Genomic DNA, 16,603 nt, shown 5'->3' with positions numbered 1-16,603 from the left:
GGGAGGAAGAGAGGGAGGGAGGGAAGGGGGAGGAGTTCAACTAGTGGCAGAAAGCGGGGCCGCCAATTAACATCTACTTGATGCATTCATAGAGCCGGGCCTCTGGCTCTTTAAGCCCCGCAGCTGCATTTATGCTGGCAGGCAGCTCCCTGCTTCCCTGCTTCCCTGGCCCTGTCCGCTCACACAGAGATCCCCTTAACGACACAACGGCCCCGGGTCCACGGCTGTACAGTACCAACATTGTCAGACGCTTCAGTCATTACTCTGTAGACTGCTGGTCGTCTGGTGAGCTGGGGCTGAACATTCGGAATTCAACTTTCCAGTTTTTATATCCTCAAAAATGACAATAAAAACTCTGACTCTTTGGTCAGGCTCTACCTGTTACTGCCAAATCTTTTTGGTCTCATATTACAGCATATCACCACACATCTCTGTCAGTTTCTAAACCACCGCCTCCCTGACTGCCTGCGTCTTCTCAATGTTCATAAAGACTGTGGTAAGGAAGACTGACATTAATGTAAGAGTTAAGCCACGCCGATGGGATTAATGTGATCCACAAGTCAAGTCCTGTCTGCAGCCTCTGCGTGTGTCCTGTCTGCCTCGAGACGGGCGTTCGTCGCCATCTGATCCCAAAACAGTTATTAGCCTGTCCTCCCATCTGGAGCGTATAGAATCGGGATCTCAGTCCGCTGACCTCGCGTCTGCGCTCCCAAAAGAGGCAGAGCTCTCCCTCAGTGCCCTCAATCTGCAAATGGAGCCATGATCCCCGTCTTTGACCCTCCCTCTACCACCACCCGTCGCGGTGGCCTTTGAGGCCAAGTGAGGTGTAAACAAATCCAATATACGCTGCATTGTGTGGCACCCCAAGGGTCCCAATGAAGTTACTCTGGAGGTACAAATCACTTCGGGTCACGGTTTGCTTGCTTTTTCTTGCTCTATTTCCCCGAGGCTCGCTGTTCCCCACGCCGAGAACGCAGCCCAGCCACCCACCGCTGCCATCATACAGGTTTATTTATATTTGGACGTCTTAGATTGATTGAATGGGCCCCTTTCTGGGTTTGTACCTCCACCGGTCTGCTTAGTGTTCAAGCTGGAGACCACCATGCAGAGAGGGAAGGGTCCACACATTCACTATCTTAAATCCCAATGCCATCTGACTGTGGCGGCTTCACAGAATGAGGATGCTGGTGTTTAAGCTTTGCCATATATCAGCGTTATCATCGGTACAGGAAGACGTTGTCACGCAGCATCATGCATTCATTGTGCTCACCCTGCTTTTAAGCGGCTTTTGAAAATGGGAGAAATTGTCGACGTGTAGCCCATTCAGGAAAAGTGGCTTTTAGTAATGGTATTTTATGTTTTATAGCATGAGTGGGTGGTTTGGAAGACAGAGAAGTCCAACTATATGTACTTTCTTTTAATCTAATGAATTAATATTCTAATGAAAAAAGAAGTCACACATTTTTCTACTGCCAAATTAGCTTTAGAAATGTCATACTAAATGTAAAATGGCAAGGAGTGCATCAGCATTTCCACCTAGATGTTGTTCTTGCAATTTGTCAAACAAAAATCAGAAATGAAGTCGTTTTATATCCACCTGCACATATCCATCAAGTGATTTTTGTAAATGCCGCCAGATTTCTGGCTATTGCTTCACTTTTCAAGGCCGAGCAAGTGAGCACAATGTTGCGTAAATAAGAGTTTGCAAACAGTGCTGAGGGTCAGCAGTGCAGAGGACAACTATCCATTTCCTGGACAACACCCTCCCCTGACCTGGCAGGCAACGACCAGGTCACGGCGGGTTGAGCCTCAGGGCGTGGCCCGCTGCCTCTCAGCACGTTACCTACAGTATGAGAGAAGTGCAAAGGAATGTGAGACGACCCAGCGCCGTATTGTGAAAAATAACTACTGCTGGAGTGGACAGCAAGGATTCAGTTCACTGGTGTTTCTGGTCTCTGGTTATCCAGCCTCTAACGTTTCATGTGAGGCCACTGGTTGAACATATAATACACAGACGCTATTGGAAGTAATCTGCCTTAGCATAGAAGGAGTGACATAGGCAGTTTCAGTATCACTGGACGCTAACAATAGCTCCTTTGTGTCGAGTTGTGTCACTATGAGCTGCTGTCTAAAACACGGGAGTGTCTTGGAGGAGTCTTCCCTCCACTGAGGACCTCTCAAGGGGGCACAGTTCAGCGGAGCAGCAGGTCTAGAGATACATGCATCTGCCTGCGTCTCAACATGCAAATGAGAGATTGTCTTCCGGGCCAGTGAGTCAATTCACATCCTATTATGTGGTTTAGATGTAAAATGGCAGTTGGTCCAGATGCATATCACTGAAGTTCACATTTTAGGTAATTGGATGTGACGCGTCTGCGAGGGTGGTGACGACCAAACAAACGCAGGCAGCAATGCGGTCTGACTTGTCAGCATGGGCTGACGCCGCTCAGTCAAGTTGCAGCCCGTGAATATTCTCCTTTAAAGACAGTTTTATGGTTTACATCAGCAGTTCACAACTCAACATTACCCCCTGAAGCCGGGTATTCTGAAGCAGGTCTACTGCCTCATGGACTCAGCCTGCCATGTTCCAAACATGTTATTTATCACTATTAGTTATACGGAAGCAGATAATCCTGTTTTCAGGACACTTGTTGCAGAAACTGGATGATTCAATGATCCCTTACTTTAGCTATCTATTTCTACCATTTACCCATTACTTTTAGCTAGCTAGCTAGCTAGCTAGATAGATAGATAGATAGATAGATAGATAGATAGATAGATAGATAGATAGATAGATAGATAGATAGATAGATAGATCATTATTGAGATTAATATATCAAGCTTTTGCCCTCAACTCATGGTTGAACTGATTGTAACTGATACTGGTTGTATTCCCAACATTTTACATGCTTTACTTTAATGGATCTGGAGCATCGGATTTTAGGCCTCGCCATCAAGTAAGGGAGTTCGAGGAGATTTTAATTAAGTTAGTCTTGCGAGATGTAATTAAGCTTTATGTAGCTTCTCTCTCCCAACCCAGCTGGGCGATCGTAGGCTAGGTGGGTCTGCGCAGCATGTCCTTAGGCTAGCGGGCTCGCTGGTGCAATTACAGTGCTGTCTCCCAGCATCAGGTATTTTAAATATAATGGGGTTTGGCCTGGTTTCTCTTTGCCCCAGTTAAAGTTCCCTTTTCGCTCTGCCTAATTAGACAAAAACAGCTCCCTCCTGTAAGTCTTATCAGCCTAACTGCTCAGGTTTCACCGCGGCTCTCATCGGACAGACGCAGCATGTACATCCACCGTACCGTATAGCTGCTCCACGTAGACGGGGGAAGACAGCGCAACACCTGCACACTTTATTGCTGATCAAAGTTGCACATTCATATTTGAACACGGAGGGACCATATCCCGCTTTGACAATGGGGACCTCTCCGCACCGACACATGCAGCTCTGTTCATTATCTATGGAGGAATGTCAGGATTCAGATCTGGGAAATGGCATTTGCCGTATGCTGTCACACGCTCCGGCACACTCCACAAACCAATTAAACCAAATTGACAGGATTGTTCAAACCAGTCTGATTTGTCAAATCCCCCCCCCCCCCCCCCCCCATACAAACACACACACACACACACACACACACACACACACACACACACACACACACACACACACTCTGCATGAGATTATTTTACAAGCAAACTGACATTGTTTGGATTATTCCCAAAGTGTTTGCTTTTCGAGTGTAAACCATTAATATTAACTAAGGCAGGAGAGGCTGTATTTGTCGGAGCTTTGCTGCTGTTTTGTTCACTATCACTTAAACACAGAACAGAGAAGGAGTCTGTAATAATTCAGGTTTTTTTTGTCAAACTCTGTGTTACTGTAATGGCATTGTTCCCATTTCTATCATCTCAGCATGATGTAATTGAAGCACATTTCCAAACATGACATGAATACGTTACACGTGAGACATTTAGCACCCAGACATTCACTCACGGATGACTGAATCAAATGCATCCATGGGGACATGCATTTTTAATAGCGTGTCAGTGCTCATTGGTTTTTCATACAGTTTACAGACCCACTGGGGTGTGAATTAACTTTCCAAATTAAACTTGCTTTCTTGGTGTTTTGGCTGAGGATATTTAAGTATGCTGTTGGATCTCCATGCTGACAGGGCCTGAAGAGATTATTTTTCCGAGAGTGCAACCTCAGGGTGAGATGTTTATTGAAAATTCAATGAAAAAGACCCGTGCTTATAGAGTCAAAACAGCCTCCAACACATTACGAATTAAGTAGACCCTGATATGAATCCACTGTGCATGGGGTTTCATAAAACATGTATCCATATACAGCAAGACAATTATTTTGACAAAACAATGGTAGGGATTCTTACAGGATTTAAAACCTCTTTTAAATGTCAAAAACGTGTACTACATCCTGACCTTTCATAATATTCAGAGTTTTCGGAGAAATATAATAACTCTCAAGCAATATTTCAAAGCAAGTCAACTTTTCCAGAGTCCCACCAGACAAATCCCCGAGCATCTCCACATGAAGTAACATCAGCTTCTGCCTCACAGACGCTAGATTTCAGCTGCGGTCAGCTCAGTTTTCCACCACACTTCAGTCTGCAGCAGCTAATAAGACTATTTCAGCCTTCTACCTGCAACTGATGGCTGAGATGCACTCCTCAATAATGCATTAGACAGGCAGGCTAGCACCCCTGGGTCCCCCATCCCCCCAAAACCCGATCCCCCTCTCTCTTTCTCCCGACTGCACGTACTGTACAGCGGAATACAGTGATGATGCTGCCTCTGCAGCCTGACTCAAAGGTGAGTAAGGCCTATTGATTTGTGGACAGAAAGCACCACTTCTCATCTTCTCCAGGTCGGGCTGCAAAATGGATTGGAGTGAAGAGGATGGTGGGGGTGGTGCTGGTGGGGGTAATGCACAACAAAAACCAGAGGGAGTAGAGAGGGAGGAGAAGGGGCTGCAAGGGTGTTGGGAGGGGGGCCAAGGAGCCACAGAGAGAGAAACAAACTGGAAAAACAACAGAGGCACCGGTGCTTTGTTACTCTTTCAGCTGTGGTGACATCACTGTGCATTTTCCCGGAGGACGGAACAGAGAGAGGAGGGTGGAGAGGAGGAGGGAAGAAAAACAGTAAAGTTGAGGCGAGGAGAGAAGTGGCTGTTGCTCTAAGAAGCTACTTTCGTGGTCTTCTCAACCTCTTGGGCATTCTGCAACAGAGAGAGTTTTTAACCCGTGATGTCGGTGATATTGTGCCATCGGAGGCCAGGAGTGCTGCAGAGTTTTATTCCAGCCAGATGAACTGCTTTGGCTCATTCGACACGTCCTCAACCAAGGAGAGCTTGCAATTCAAGAAAACGCGTGCAAATATGTACATTATGAACATGCAGATACAGTCGAATGCAGATACAGAAATGCACTTGGCTGACATTTAAATGTCTTATAGTTTCAACTTTCTGCATGTGTCATTAAGATAATGATTAATAATTGTCCCATCCATCCATCGTCTACCGCTTATCCTGTATTCATAGTCACGGGTGGGGTGGGAACCGATCCCAGCTGACATTGTGCGAAGGCAGGGTACACCTGGACAGGTAACCAGTCTATCTTATATTATTGTCCCTAAGTCATGTGAGTGAGCCTTGCAACAACTCACATGCTCGGGTGAATTAAATCAGTTTTTTGTATCCCCTGGAAACTTTATTTTGCAGCTTCTGTTTTTTTTCCCCTCTGCAACTTGTATCTCCTTGTGCTGTCTGCTTTTCCACTATCGGTTGCAATTTCTTCACGTGTAAATGTATCATCAAATTGCAAAGAAGTTCCTTTAATCCGTGTCCATTCATACGTTTCTTCCGTGGTTAAAGTGCATGGAGCCGTTTTGTATATGTCATGTTCTAAAATCTGTTAATTCCTCATGTCAGTCCGGTTTAACATAAAATTTACATATTCTCCTTTTGTAAAATTGTCTGATAAACAGCCATGCCAGTAAAGTGAACCAGAGCGGAGCCGAGATGAAGAGCATTGTCTCCTCATTTGTCTCTGTCCACCGGTGGCTCCCTAAGTGGACTCGCCATTGATAACCACACAATGCTTCCCTTCCCGCGCAACAAAGGCTCCCTCAACCAGATGGCAAATTAGTGCCAATTGTCCAAAAACAATGTGGACGGCTGATGACAGACGCTCAGGGCGCACGGCGGAGACAGCGGCAGACCGTTGTTTGGACAGAAGATTTTTTTTTTTTTTTCCCATTCAGACTTCTTCCAGCGCTGCACTCCCACACCGAGCGAGCGAGGGGCGACTGGGAATCATTATTCAGTTCTCCAGGGGCCCGGCCGTTTAACACACATCCGCCAAGTTCAATCTACTCCAGTAGACACACGGACTTGTGATTTCTCTTTCAGCGTGTTAGTGGGAAACAGATGAGGTGCTGCTGATACGCGCGCTCTGGCACAGTTTTGACAGCAAGCATTTTTTTTTTTTTTTTTTTGCGTATAATCTGTCCACGCCTCGGGTCATTAAAGTAGCACCGACTTCGGAGCGCTACATTATTAGTCTGACAGTTGAAGGTATTAGTTAGCGCTTCGCTTCATTTTATCACAGCGTTTCACCAGTGGAGAGAGGTTTCTTTTGTTGATTTCTATTCGAAGGGTTTTGGGATTTTTCCTCGCCGTCCTGCTCCATGCATACTTACGGCACTTCAACAATACGTGATGTTTCAGGCCTTTTCTAGAGGTCTCCTCAGTTTTAACGACTCAGTGGAGCTAGTGACACATTGCTGACACACCGGACCATTCCCACATTTGTGAGGAAAAAAACTGGCAGAAGTAGATTTCGATGATGAATTGCACGACTTGCTCAGTGGCGTCTGGCTTTAAGAAAATATAACCAGTCAGTTACTAATGACCTGTAGAAGTTTCCATGGTCTTTTCCCCCCCTAGAAAATTCAAATGTAAAAATGTATGCGTTTGGGTTGGTCAGTTGTTACAATGGCACAAGGAGAGTGGGATGAGGTAGTGGTGTTTCAGGATTATATTTAGAGGAGGAAAAAAAAAACAGGAGTTCTGCTGGAAACCGCAAAATGAAGAGGCCACAGCTTCTGTTCAAACAAGCATAACAAACCGAGACTTTTTTTAGCCTCGCTGGTGAGCAATCCAGAGGACACGCGCTTCTGAGCGGACAGCTGCGGTATTTACCAGAACCACAATCTATTACCATTAGATAATAAATCAAAAATAAAAGACAATGCCAAGAATAACAGCCATGAAATAGAAAAATATCACCCATTACAACATAGGTCGCTTTGAGAGTATGCAATTATTATTTTTTTTATTTTATATGGCGTGCCGTTCGTGTACCAGAACCAGAGAGAGGAAACCTTTTCAAAGCAAAACAGGAGAAATTGGGCAATCAGGCAAGGCTGATCATAGAGGACTCGCGGAGTTGATTCTTATTTTTTCCATGAGATATTTTTTGATCTTGGCGCCGTACATTTATACATGTTTTTCTTTGCATTGATTCATCATCCGCTAAATATTATATTGTACATGTGCTGCTGTGGTGAAACAGTTATTTCATGTCCTGAGGGTCAACCACTGCGGAGTGTGTGGGAGTGTGTGTGCTTTTACTGCATTCACTGGATGCCAGCAGCATTGGCTGAATAAGAAAACGGCCCTTTATTCTACTTTGGGAGTGTTCATGGACTCGAAGATGGTGCTGGATGAAAACCAGAGGTGTGGACTGAGGTCACATGACTTAAACTTGACTTTGACCCAAGTCGCACATTTGATGACTTTAGACTCAACAAAAGATACACGTTGTTTGAACTAATCGGATAGCATCCAATCACGTTGCAGGAGAGAACCACGGAGGTTGATGATACCAAACTACATAAAAACCATGTGGTCAACAAAAAACGAATTGCATATGCAAAACATGAGGGTCAAAAATTATAGACAGAGACTGAGATGGGATTACATTTGGTGAAGAGCGCACTATGACTTCTTTAGGATGCAGAGTTTATAGCAATCCCTCAAATACATGGTCAGGGTATAATAGAAAAGCCAGAGGATCAGAAAGTTACAATCAAAGTCATTAGGGTTTATATTCTGGGAACCATGAATGGAGATACAAAGTTGTACCTACTAGACGTAAAGTTCAGAGGATTACAAAGACCTTGAATGTCTGTGGCAAACTTGAAAGCTATCCTACATTTCTGTCTGAACCCGAATGTTAACCTAATACAGTGCTAAAGCGCCTCACCAAAGTTATTAGGAATCATCCTCTGAGGACCATGAATGTCAACACAAAATTTCATATCAATCCATCGAAAAGTTGCAGTCTTTTGTGAGCGTGGCTAAAAAATAAAAACATGTGAAAGAACTTTGATGTAATTTAGGCTCGTTGCTTATTCTTCCCTGAGACTTTATAAAGCCACTACTCTATGAACTTTAAAACACCACCAGGGAACGTTTACCGTGTTTTCTGACAGTGGGGGGGAACGCACCCTTCAGAGGAAAACATCGACCGTGTCTTCTCATTGCCCAATCTGAGCAACTGAAAAATATCAATTCACCTCCGCTTTCATGTGAATGTGAGAAATGCCCCAATTAAACACACACACACGCCGTAAATCAAAACACCTGTTAGTGACGAAGCAAGATTTTTCAAAGACGCTCTGAACTTCTTTGAACATCTCCCCTCTTCACTCCGTCTCCTCCTCTCCAGAACATTGATTTACAGCCTGCGACTTCATATAAAACTTGATGAATAGTGGGGGTTGTGGGTACAGGGAGATGGAGTGCGTCCTGTCTGCGTCAACAGTGGAAAAAAAAAAGCAAACCTCCAGGGTGACGGAGGAGGCGACATGTTCAGGCATGTTGACTTAAAAGCAGGTACAAGGAGCCCCTCAGCACGTCCTGGCGCTCCAGTTCCTGCCATTTGTTCTCCGTCTCTGGGATAAAAACCCGGCTGAAAGCACAGGATGCCGGATGTAGACAGCTCCCCTCGTTTTGGACACGCTGTCTGCAATTATCGTCTGAGGTCTTGCTGGGAGAACCTGTGAAGATATCCCTGCTTGCCCTCTATTTCCAGTATCCGTTTCTTCAATGTTACCTTTCAGGTGATTTCACCTGTTGAGAAAATTCAAGCAGTCATACGAGACTCCAAACCGACTCCGGCTTCATCTTTTTTTTTTTTTTTTTTGTCTGTCATTTTGCCTCGAATCATCATTTGGAGATCTACCCCACAATTAAGTCATTTTCCAGGAATTTGGCTCCGCGGTCTTGAAACGCAAGACGGAGCCGGTCTGTTTGGGCCGTGCAAAGCCAGAGCTGGAGTGTATTTACTCTCCTCTTCCTCCAAAGTGTCATTTGTCATGTTCTTGGCAGACAAATGCAGCTCCGGAGGAGACAAGTGAAGGCCTCCTCCATACAAAAAAAAAGAAAAAGAAACCTGCACCATCATCACCAGCCGGAGCAGCGGCAGTGTAAATAAACAGCTCACCTGTCCCAACACTTCCATTATACGAAGCAAGGCTAATTCCCCGCTGGAAGCGACGGCGATCGGTTTACCAACAGCATCAGCGCTCCCCTGTCATCCCGCCTGACATCTGCAATGATAACAGAGTTAATGCTAAAGCCTCACTGCCTCATCTTCCCCTGCTCTCTTTGCACTCAGATTAATTTCAGCTCCGGCTTGACAGACAGACGCACCGTCGTAACCTGCCCCGCTATACGAGGTTACTGAGTCACGGCTGGCATCAGGAATGTGCGTGCGGCCTGCATGTGTGCATGCCTACATGCGTGCGTCTCCTCCACATCGCCTGCCAAAGCCACTTCCTTAAACATGTCAGACATAATCCTGCCATTGCTGGAGGGGAAATAGTCGAGACCGGCAGGCAAGCGAGCCGGAGAGAGCGCGGAGAGATGATAAATAGTCCAGGTTATATGTCCAGGTGTGGCTGTCTCCACCACACACCTGTACCAAAGGCATATTTAGAAATACGCAGAAAGATCCTGCAAGCCCAGCGTGTCTGTAAGCATTTATGGAGGAAGCTGTATTTTTAAAAACACAAAGCCACAGTAGCAGCGCATAGTGGATGTGGTTTTGAGGTGCTCCTGTGTTTTGGCAGAGTTTCTCTCTAAGTGGAAAAACACAGATGTCAACAAGTCTTTTCGGGAATGTTGCACCTCATTGCTTTTTCTCAATAACGTTGGTAGCAATTGCAAAACCAGACACACCATGTGTGTGGAGAGCTTGGAGAGCGTGTGGGTCTTATTTCGGTAGCTTTGGACTTAATTTCTATTGGTTCTGATACAATTGGACTCGTCAAAGTATTAGCTGTGATCTGGTAACAGTTACATCTCACAACAAAGTCCAAAGAGACAAGAGGCATGAGCTGCTTGGAAACAAGACATTGAATTATCAAAAAATACTTTATTTAGAGGCCAAGCTGAAAGTGCACCTGTAATAATCCATTATTATCGGAAAACTGTGTGTTGAGACCAAAAATCTTTATACCTCATAACATTAAATCCCTTCCCAGACCTTGTTAATACATGTAATTATGATTTCCTTCAGCTTTCATGCAAATGAAAATTAGACTTGATCTTTTTTCTGCATGGACAGCTCAAAATAACACGTGACTCTCTAATATATAATAGTTTAATGAACACCTGTGAATGCAGTATGGAAAAGCCATTTTTCTTACTCTAAACCACAAATATGCATGTCTAGACAAATATGACATTATATGAATCAGATATGTTCATGTAGCAAGAGTCCAGGCATCATTTCTAAATCTTACTTTTTCACAGGAAGGTCCACATTACTTAAAAATAAACTCTTGGAATGCCGTTACTCATCTGTGGGAATTCAGAACTGCTATCCAAACTTAGAAATGGTGCACATGGAAAGAACATGAATGTATTTGTCACTGTGCGTGTGCATCAGTCTTCCCAGCAACTGCATGGGAGGAAAGATTGTCCCACCCGAACAAGTCGGAGGCCCTGATAGAGGAGGGGAACCGACAGGCTGGCAGGAAGAGATACAGGATACAGATACAGAAGTCGGCCTCTCCATCCCATCTGTCATTGTCACCGACCTGCCGTCTCCTCCGCCTCAGATTGTCTTGGCACCCTCTGCCTTCCTCTGTTTGTGTGAGCAAGGATTTCTTGGCTGACACGCATTCACCAAATCTAAACTAAAGAGCACATGCAGTAATACGTCTTGGTTGCTTTTGGAGCACGGGGAGGCACATGGGAAATTCTCGGGGTGCCACATTACCGAAGGTGACATTACGGAGCAGAGAATAAACCGGAATGACAAGTGATGCATGACTTTGTTGAATGTTGAGCTTCCTCTATCCCTCGCTCACTTTGCACATGCAGGATTGTGCAAATTTACAAACAAATCCAAGCAGAGATGTGAGGCAAAGACACAGCTTGAGTTGGAAGGGACAGGTGCATGGTAGTGTTCTGAAAACGACAGGAAGTCAAGGGACTCTAGTTTATTAATAATAATAAGATAAGTGACAAAATCCATCAATGTCAATATGATTATAACACGCAAAAATGATTTCAGGACCTGCAAAGCTTGCAAAGATAATTTGCAATAAATAAATGTATATCTGCAACCAAACCAAATGAGAGATATGCATGAGTGATACTGGTGTCGTTGGAAATGAGACAATTCGCTGTAACGGTTTGACTGTTGCATTAGTTTCTATACTGTTTTCCTCTCGCCTGGTCCAAGTTTTGAGTTTTCTCCCTCTTGAAAAAAAAACGGAGGAAAGTATTCCAGCTCTTTTACCGTGCAGCTGTAGTCCAACATTAACAAAGCCTTCCGAAGCATATATCACCCTGCCATGGAATTCAATCTTTCCCAGAGGTTCAAAAAACAAACCGTGTTCCCCCAACCAAGGCTGGAAGTAGCATCTGTCAATAAAGTAGAAATGAAGGGCTTGATTATACAGCTGGCTGGCCGGGAGCCATCTCTCCAAAGACAGGAGAGGAGAAAGAGTGAAAGAAAAGGAGAAGAAGAAAAGTAAGAATTTGGTTGTTTTACTTCGGCCGGGCCCTTCCTCGCCCATATGCAGCAGCTGTAAACGCACCAGTCAAAACAAATCTGGGATGCCAAGGGCTATTCTGCTTTCTGCACACACCCCGGCTCCACCTATGCACACAAACACAAACCTGTGCGGTATTTTCTTCGCTCCCGTGAATGCGCTGCATGGTGAGACATCTCCTCTCCATAATAGTCATAGTTGGGCAATGCGTGAGGCCTGTGGCGGAGTCTAACCTTGCTGGCACGGGGAGCGTTCATCCACTTGTGCACTGCAGATTGAACTTTCTCGTGTAGATCCGAACACAAACAATCCGTTCGTGAACGGTCATGTTTGGTTTCAGAGCCGATGGATACAGCAGAAGGCTGTGGAATTCCAACATAAAGGAAAGCAACCTGTCTTCTGTGTGTAGGGAAGCCACTTCGGGTCAGTAGCACACTTCAGACCTGCCTCGTGATGAAGACTGAGACGGCAAACAGCAACTAGATGATGCAGAAAGCAGAACCCAGCTGTAAAAATGACTGCAAATACATAAATACGCACAAACAGCAATAGAGGAGACAAGACAGGTATGGTTTTATGCTGAAGTGGCTCTTTTTTGTCTCTCATGGGTGCCACTTGAAGACAGACCAAGTAGGCCCTTCAAAGGCTGTGTGTGTGCGTATGTGTGTGTGTGTGTGTGTGTGTGTGTGTGTGTGTGTGTGTGTGTGTGTGTGTGTGTGTGTGTGTGTGTGTGTGTGTGTGTGTGATCCACAGCTCCTCACCCAGTGGAGTCAACTGTGCAAGCTGCATGAAGCGCTCCAATATCCCACCTAGCAAAATAAACCAGACGATTAAAAGACAACATGCAGGCCCAGTCCCACTCAGGACCTGCACCTAAAGTTTTCCACTCCCCCCACCCACCCTCACCCTCCTCCACCCCCACCAACCTTCTTTCTCCCTCCTTCTCTCCCCTCCTATCCAGCTCCTTTCTTCTTTTTCACATGCTTTTACAGTGAGGTACGCTGAAAGCTCTCTTTGTTGCCACGGTCTGTGGCGTTTCAATGGTACCAAACAAGCGCCCAAGTGCACCGAGCCCCCAAGACGGCCACTGAATAGAATTCTTCCCCTGACTTCTCCCTGGCCGAGCGACAATGAGTGGGACCACTCCTTTCTAGTCAAGCCCGCACTAATGGCTAAGACAATATTTGCAGGAATGAGGGGGATTTAATTTGCATTCAGGCTGTCTCCATTTCTTTTCACAGGACTTGGGCCTTCTCAGTTCAACTGTGCCGCAGCCTCTGAAAGTACGCATTCTGCCGATTTCCCTTTGATTTTTTTTTTTTTACACCCCTCCACCACCACCAAACCCCCAACCCTGTCTTTTTTTGGTGGGGGGGGGGGGTTGGTTTCGCTAATTCAAAACAGAAAAATAAGAGTTGGGGGGTGGTAGGAAAGGAACAGGTGTGGATCAGAAAGAAGAGGACTGGGTGGTTTCGGGGATATTTTGTGAAAGAGACTCAAACACTTTGACTACTGTGACTTGTTTTCTCAAATATTATACCCTTCCTTGTTTTGTGCACAGTCCCACTAATTGCATTGGTTTCCAGATTATCCTCAGGTGCAATACAACTGTATCAGAGTCCTCATGATCTTGAAGGGTCCACATGAAAGTGTCGAGTCCAAGTGTGTAGACATAACAGCCTCCAGGATTAACTATTAAAGCTTTTTATCTAAAACTGATATTCCAAAAGCTATTGTTACAGGTTCAAAATTAGCTCCGGGCTAAAAAAATAATTCCTCGGCCGGCACCCGATTAAATAAAGTAATTAGCAGAGTCGGGTTTTTTTTTTTAAAAGGGACGGTGCTTTAGATTACAAAAGAAAATACAACAGGCGAAAAACAGCCCGTAATGCTGACTGACAGCAGAGAGAGTGGCAAGATGTCGTAAAACACCAAACTGTGTTTTTCCTCCAGGCTTTTTGAAGTCCTTTAAAGCAGGTTCCACACAAACACACACACACACACACACACACACACACACACACACACACACACATATGAAGCTACACACACAGTGCTAATTATCACGGCTGGGTTTTCACCCATTTGATGCTGGAAATGAAAATGTTCCTGAGGATTGTTACCATAGAAATCACCTCACTAAATGCCCGTCGCATCAATTGACGCCGCATAACTGACTTTTTTGTTTTCTTGGCCGGCGAGAGGCTCAGCGCGGCAACAAAAGGACGGCGTCAATTTGGGTATTAAAATGAAGAAAAAAGTAAAGCCTGGAATGCAGCCGTGAGCCGTCCATCTACCGACAAACAGACGGATCGTTTGCATACTTAAAGATGACAGTGAAATCTATATTTGAGCTGCCGCGCTAAGAAGCAGTGATCTGCCGTGTGTTTACTTTGAGACCAACAAGTGAGCTGGGCGTCCAAGCCAAGAATACACTCACTTTCACCTGCCTCCATGGATTTTCATATGAACACCACAAATCTACTGACTTCTTCTAGTTTGAGCTTTTTGGGGAATGCTCTTATTCACATTCTTGCTGAGAGTTCAGATCATACCTGTCTGTTAAATATGGCAGCAGCAGTTAGCTTAGCATAAAGACAGGAAACAGCTCTCCTGTCCACATAAAACAAGACAAAGAGAGGCTGTATTTAACTACGGTGGTGCTTTGAGCTAAATGCTAACGTCGGCATGCTAACATGCTCAAAATAACAAAGGGGCCAAGAAATAGTTCCTTACACAAAACATATTGTTTTTACACGTTGGTTTTTGTCTAAATTAAAACACAGGCTATATTGTGTTCATTTGTGAGGTTTGAGGTGTTACACGCTAGCTGTTCCCCCCATGTTTCCAGTATTTATGCTAAGCTAACAGTCTCCTGGCTGCAGCTTCGTATTCAACAAACAACCTTCTCATCTAACTCTTGGCAAAAACAAAGGAAACAGGTGTATTTCCCCAAATGCCAAACTCTTCCTATTAACATGAGCTCTATCCACGGTGAGGGGAATGTAGGAACATTTTAAAGCGAGACTCTGCCACCCGACTGTCAGATGTGGGGTTTTGTTTACACTATCTCTTACAAGGCGATCTTACTTTGACTCTAATTTGTCCTCTGAGGTTGGAACACTGACATCGATCCTGCCTTTAAAGCAGAAACTGCACAACGCCGTTGTTTTAAAGGCGTCTTTCAGCAGGAAAAATAGATGTAGCCTCTGTCGAGAGGTTTGTGCCTCTGGGAACCTGAGATGGTAAACAGACGTTTGACAGGGCTGTTCGCACACACACCGCAATAAAGCAGTTTGTGTTTGCGTATTCTCTTTGAGATGTCTAAGCAGGCCTCGACGTGGGGAGCTTTTGCATTTTTGCCTGAATTGTGTGTTTTAGTCATAAATATTCAGTTGACAAAATGAATAATATTAGGGGCTGATACACAAAATAGGATGGGATTCCGTCCTGTGGATGACCTCTCCAAAATAATGACTGACACTATTTCATTATTGAATAGCTCATACAGGTATTGTTTTTTTTTAATTCAGGTTTTGTTTCATTTAGCTTTTCATTATGTCGCCTATGAGTCACCTGATCCCTGGGGGGAAAAGACACTGATTGGCTCGTTTCTTGCTTCACCCAGCAAAGAAGAGGTGCTTCCTCTCTGACTCCGCCATTTACTCCTAATCATTATTCCTCACCAAATTGCCATGATTGAACCTCGATCAGCTCTCAAAGATGGAAACGAAAGGTAGAGAATAGTGAGCGAACTTTGGAGTCAACGAGCAGCGATGCACACAGCAAGCACCAAACTCCACAAAAAAAGTACTTTTAGCCCAAATCCAGCTCTTTTCTACATTCTGGTCTGCAGGGTCAGCAGAGGCATTTCTGCTGTCAAATCAAATCTGGTTGTCAGAATGTTGTGACACACACACACACACACTACTCGTCTTCACATAATAATGAAACATAAAGCATGTACATCTTACAATAAAAACAAGGAGAGGTTGAGAGGGAGCCAGAGAGTGGGATGGGGGAGCTGGAAAGAGTGAGTGGTGGGGGGGATTGACACGGGTTGAGTGAGAGCAAGTTTTGAAATGTGCATTGGTGTGTATGAGAGAGAGGATGGGGGAGAGGTTCACTCATATTGAATGAGCGCCTCGCTAGCTGTTTTTTTTTTTTTTTCCCCCGAGCCAGGTCTCAGATTGAGGGGGACCAAGCTCCACCACAATTTTTTCGCCCGCGGTCATATTGACTCCAGCCAGGCTGTTGGGTCTGATATGACTGCAGGCTATGTGTGGGCCTGGCTGCCTTGCTGCTTGGCTGGTTTCTCCGTGGACAGAATAGGAGGGGGTTAGAGAAACCCTGCGAGTGTGTTTAGTTTTCCACAGGGCAAATACTCGCGCTCCCATCTACCAAATTAACGAGATGAAGTGCCGACGATAACGATTCTGACAGCTTGTCTGTCTGCTATCTGCCTTGCCAAAGTGAGAAGGAGCCGAGTGTTTCTGTACGGCAGG

The sequence above is a fragment of the Eutrigla gurnardus genome, assembly GCF_963514095.1.
Source record: "Eutrigla gurnardus genome assembly, chromosome: 18".
Lineage (NCBI taxonomy): Eukaryota > Metazoa > Chordata > Actinopteri > Perciformes > Triglidae > Eutrigla > Eutrigla gurnardus.
Note: the sequence above shows the minus strand (reverse complement) of the source record.